The sequence below is a fragment of the Sinocyclocheilus anshuiensis genome, unplaced genomic scaffold (genome assembly GCF_001515605.1).
Source record: "Sinocyclocheilus anshuiensis isolate Anshui unplaced genomic scaffold, SAMN03320099.WGS_v1.1 scaffold1143, whole genome shotgun sequence".
Taxonomy (NCBI): Eukaryota; Metazoa; Chordata; class Actinopteri; order Cypriniformes; family Cyprinidae; genus Sinocyclocheilus; species Sinocyclocheilus anshuiensis.
The window spans coordinates 1,266,388-1,272,303 of record NW_015546123.1 but is presented as its reverse complement, the minus strand read 5'-3'; the positions used below and the strand labels follow the sequence as shown (position 1 = coordinate 1,272,303).

Sequence of the window (5,916 nt, the reverse complement as noted above, 5' to 3'; positions counted from 1 at the left end):
CACTAGTACCTAAAGAATAAGCACTAGTACCTAAAGAATAAGCACTAGTAGTTAATGAATAAGTACTAGTACTTAATGGAAAAGATACTAGTATCTAAAAAATAAGTACTAGTAATGTTAAATTAGCTACTAGTGCTGTTTATAGATTAAATGTTAAAACGGCTTTCCATACACTATTATAAAACGGTTCGTTCCAGTCCTTTATTCTGATTGGTCAACATCTGTTATATTTACGACATAACGCTCCTCAATAAACGAGTGATTCAATTTTGTGAACGGTCGTAAGAAATGTTCTGGATGTCATCACTGCCTCCCAGAGGAACATGTGCTCATGCTCCGCCCCTGGACCACCTCGACACGGATCGTCATCACACCGTGGCCATACCAGTTCACCAGCGGCGGCGAACGGTGAGAAACCACGACAATGATGCCCTAGCCGCACATTTCCAACGCCGATCCACGACCGCGAATTTCATCTAGGTTCGCCTACAGGGATCGGCTAAGCAAAGCATCCAGGAAAGGACCGACAACTATCCGGGCTTCCTGTCCGATTCATGCCACGATTTGAGGATGCGAGAGAAACGCACGTACATGGAGTCGGGGGTCATCTTGGCATGGAATAGCAGGAAAGACTTTCCTTTGGGATTATGTAACCACGAGCAGCGAGATGTGAGGACGAGCACTACCCTCGCTAAAGTGCATCAGTGCCCCCGGAAGCCTCGGTTTCTCCTCCTGATCTCCGCGATCGCTTACTATTTACATGCTGCCAATACGGCACATTCATAGGCGAGTAAGTTACTTCATTATATGCATAAAGATATTACAGACATTTTATTTTTTGATCCGTATGACACTACAACACATACGGTTTGCTTGAACACTTATTTAAGAATTTAACTGGTTTTGTATAACTGACTTTATAACTGATAATATCTTCTCATGTAATTTGTGCATATTTCACGTAATAAATACAAACATATCTTATGTCCGGGATTCGGTATTATATTGAGCAAAGACTCGTAAAGTGTCACTGATGCATCCCGCACGTACCCGCGTACTTCTCGAGCTGTGGCGTCGCTGCTTGCCCGCACGAGGCGCCGGTTTCCCGGTTACAGTGTCATCCCCGCCCGCGCGCAAGGTCAACTGAGCCAAGAGTTATAAACACGAAAAATCTGTTTTTTCCCCCTGCAATATTCTAGTCTTTCTGTTAACAATAAACCATTATTGGCCGTTTTATGTTCAAGAGGTATTTCATTAATAACAGAGTATTGCATCAAGTAAATTGTCAAAAAATGCAGTGTGCGTTATTAAAACTAATGTCAGTAACAAGTGTTCGCATATTTACTTTAATAATTAGTGTGAAGCCCACTCTAACTGATTAAATAAATTAGTGTAAAATAGGTTGCTTGTAGCGCACCGACCGTTAGTCTGTTTCCAACCCCGGTAATGGCATCTTTATTCCGGCAGGAGTCACCACGCAGCTTCCGCTGGCAAGAATGCCTCAGCTAGCGAGCAAGCTACTGGCGAAAGCACGAGGAATATCGCTTACGCCGATTAGATTTAAGTGATGTCTTAATACGTATCAAATACCTCGTTGCCACAATTCAAGTGGAGATGCATGCACATTTCGATTTTTTGCAGGGATTGTGACAATATTATAAAACGCATTATTTCACTAAAAATCAATTCAGTCATGAATATAAATCGTTAAATGTTTAATTTGTGTCATATATTCAGTCTTAGTATAATAATGCCATGTTTTGGTGAATCAGAATCCTAAACACAGGTATGAGCGGCCGCTTGTGCCTTCCCTCGCCCCAGAGCCCTCACTGCAGAGCCGCCATGAATGTTACAAAGACTCGGGGACCAGCAAATTGAAAAACGCTCTAAACGGGCTCAAAAATCATCAAATCGCTTACCTTTTTTCAATATTCCGTCACGGATGTGCTTATTAACTAGCGACGTGTTCGTGTTAATTGGTTTTATTGTATTTAAGTATCTGTTTTTTAGCCGTAAACCCCGGGGAGTCAGGTCGAAACGAATCCGACAAAAGGAGCGTCTGGTTCGGTATGAAACTCCGCCCAGCGCCGCAGGGGGAGGAACTCCGAGGGAAAACATGCGAGAAAAAAAGGCGTAGGCTAAAACTTAAAAACAATATTTATTTTTAAACATCATAATATATTTCCGAATGATATTGATTAAATGTTTATTCATTTTGCAACATTTTAAAGCGCTATTTTCTCAAGCCAAGCTGACTTAAACCGAAGTAGCAAATTACCGTGCATGCATCTAACAATAAAAAAACAAGGTAATTTTAGTTTACAATTGCTAGAGAGTTATCTTAAAGGCTGAGCATTTAACAGGACAAAAATATCTACTGGTTTCCACGCAAAAGAGCAGGACTATTTGCCAACCCTGCCCGGACTTCAAGTGCTAAACCGATTAGTTTGGGTGCCCACGTTCATTCTGCTGCCGCTGAGACTCACACGGCCTCCGCGCTCCAAAAACCTCGCCTCTGCAGTCCAAAAACAGTCGGTTCTAATTAGTGTGTAGAGTTTATCTTCATTTTGACGTTAAACTGATGTGTTGGCAGAGACGTAGACTGATGGCTGCTTGTGCTTAAAGTTCCCACATCGCTTGAACTGAGCGTAAACATCACCGTTTCCTCTGAGCCTGAGTAAAAGTGCCATTGACTGTATCTCGCCTTCTCATGCTCTCTGATTGTACACAATCGTCACGAGATTTCTTTATGTGAAACTGACCAATGGCACGGGGAAAGGAGGAGACAGCTGTGACTGACTCAACCCTCTCAGTTTGACCAGGCCTGAGAGAGATGCTTCACACAGATCACTGGGCTGACTGAGAAAACAAGTCTATTATTGAGGAGTATTTATTTAGGCAGCATTGTGTCATCGTAATGTGTATTGAGCTGGATGTTTCATGAATGTGATCATTTCTCTCAGGATTCCTACGGTCAAGGAAAACCTGGGGGAAAAAAAACAATTAAAATTAATCAAATTTATATGGTAATCAAGGTACAATTTTACAAGGTACATAATATACATTTGTCAAGTTATGTTGAGCTTCTAACTATTTCACCAACTAGACAATGTTCTTATTTAAATTAAAACTTTAACTTTTTGAAATTTATAGTGATGTATGATTTGAGAGTGAATTGTTCTTTTGAGTCAGTTCTTTTTAGTGGATCAGCAAAGCGGTGAACAAGTGTTTTTGTTTTTTTGATTGTTAGTTGTATTTTGTTACTTACTTGATTGTTACTTGAGTCAGTCTTACTGGTATAAAACTAAACGCTAAAATTAAACAAAAAATGTATGCCTGTATGAAAATCATGAAAAGTTACTATAATATTTGAGATTCAGTTTGTGTAAACTGTTTGTTCAGGTTATGTATTTGAGAATTACCTAATCTTTTCCACTCCTTGTGGAAAAGAAAAATCATACATTTGTCATGAGTCATACATTTCCAAAAAAGATATTTTGAAGAATGTTGGTAACCAGTTGACGGTAGCCATTGACTTCCATAGTATTTTTCCATACTATGGAAGTCAATAGCTACTGTCAACTGGTTGGTTGCAAACATTCTTCAGAATACCTTCTTTTGTGCTCAACAGAAGAAAGAAACTCATATAGGTTTGGAACAATTTAAGGGTGATTAAATTATGACAGAATTTACATTTTTGGGTGAACTATCCTTCTAACTATCCTGATTTTTTTCTTATTACATCCATAAATGAGGCATATGTCTCAGTCATCGCAATAATTAATGTTGTGGAAGTGTGTGGGTGAAAAAGAGAAGTTTGTTTTATAATATTTATAATATATGTTTTTGCTACCACTATGTAATGGTCATGAGATGGCAGCAGAGGTGCATTAACAGAGCGATGGGGCCTTCATCACGGCACTTCTCACTGCCACTACAGCATATGGATTGTAATGTTTTTCACTTCATATCTAGCACATATGACGTAATGGTGTTTTCTCGTCAGTTTGTCCTTCTTCGGGTTATATGGAGTTGTAAAATGTGGCATCATAGTATAGGTAGTATAGATCTTAAATAGTGCAGTAGATGGAGGATATCTGGAGAGTATTTACTCAGGAAATAGAATATATCCACCAGTAACTTATATAGTTTTTCAAATTTGAGAATGACTTGAAAAACTATTGTAATGGCATTACTATCTGAAATATATGCTCGCCTAACAGTTTGTCAGTATGACAAACCATTATAGCACATCAGTAAGATATACAAGCACAAAATATAATTATTTGATTTATGTGTGTAAAATTATGATTTTAATAAATAAAAAACAAAAGGTCTAATGTAAAATCAGTTCCATTATTTTATTAGGTTTGGGCCTGTACTCTAAACATTTACAAAGCTAAAACAAAGACATATGCCCACATCATTGACATTCTACAGTAATATGTTAATAATCACAAAAATCTATTGTTGAACAGCTCTTTTTCTTTCGTACTTGCTATCTTCGCTTGCTAAGGTCACTTTTTTCAACTTTGTGAAAGCAACATTATATCTGAAATGACTATCAAATGAAAAAAGCACTAATATAGTATGTGAGATCGTAATGAAAACAGTAAAATTAACTTGTCAGTTTTTGAAGGGGAAAACACATTTTGACATTAAGCACACACAACAGATTAAATAACATCTTAGATGAAGTCCCTTCTTTATAAAAATAATTATTTGCAAGATCATGTTTTCGATTGGAATGTACATGAGACATGTTTAAGAAAATGGATTACAGCATTATACCAAATCTACACTTGTTTGGTATTTATTGCTTTAACAAATTATTTAGATTCTAGTTCTGTACCTCAAAAGACAAATAATCACCTATGAAGCTAAAAATAAACAGTATAGTGCATTGAACGATCAAAACATTTCACAAGTGTGGTAGATGATATTTTAATCACAACAACATTATTAATCGTAACAGAGATAGTGTAAAACTTCACCTTTCGAACTCCATAAAACATTTCCTTTTAACATTTTAAAAATGACTTTTCTCTCTTTCATTTTTCTCTCACACAAACTAGGTAAATGAAATCCACCATAATCAAATGACTCTTTGTATCCTTATGTATTATTTTAACTATTAAGGCTATATGATTCTTTTAGTGTTCACATTATATAAACACACAGGCCTCTTTGTTGCTCTGGTGAGAAAAATAGTTTCAAAACAGCTATGCAACAATTTTCAAAAGACTATATTCAGTTGAAAGAAAAAACAGAACAACATACAATGCACAGCATAAATGAGTACACCCCCTCTAAAACGTAACAAATTCAGCAATTACTCTTTACTTAGAAGACATGTTAGGGTTCTTTGGCGATGTAATGTTCCAACAAGCCTGCTTGATCAATTACCAAAGAAGAATGCCAAAATTATTCAGCAAAATAAGATTTTCTTATCAAAGTGATAAAATGTTGTGATGCAAAAATGAGTACACTCTCCTGAAAGTTACTAAATAAAAAATAAATAAAGTGTATAGGTTTAAGGCTATTTTTGATCAACAGGTAAGTATATAGAACCAAAACTTTTAAAGACAAGTAATTTCCTGACAATTAAACGTGTTATATAGCCCACTGAATCATACTCAGACTTAATGCTGGCAGCAGTGGAACCACTTGGGAGAGAACTGCCAGGTGACTTATTTCTTAGCATAAAAAAGGACAATGGTACAAGAGGAATACCAAATTATTGTTTTAAGTGTGAAAATATAGCAGAAGTAGCACCAACATTCAAAAACAATGAACTTGTGATAAGGCTCCTGAAATAATCAGGTCTTCACTTTAAGTTTTCATTTAGTGATGAGTGAATTTTTGCTAGAAAAAGAGCAGGAGAAATAACATGCAAGTGTCTCAGAGCCGGCAAAA

The 5,916-nt window shown here is 36.8% G+C and overlaps 1 protein-coding gene across 4 annotated transcripts in view; it reads right to left on the bottom strand.

Moving 5' to 3' along the window:
- Positions 1 to 2,886, bottom strand: part of LOC107701018 (nucleolar transcription factor 1-B-like) — a 13,906-nt gene extending 11,020 nt beyond the window's left edge. Inside the window, exon 1 of one of the 4 annotated variants that reach the window (XM_016502918.1) lies at positions 1,920 to 2,886. The gene's annotated coding sequence lies outside the window, so the exon portion shown is untranslated. The remainder of the gene's footprint in view (positions 1 to 1,919) is intronic. The other 3 variants (XM_016502916.1, XM_016502917.1, XM_016502914.1) reach the window with 3 other exon arrangements.
- Positions 2,887 to 5,916: the final 3,030 nt, after the last annotated feature.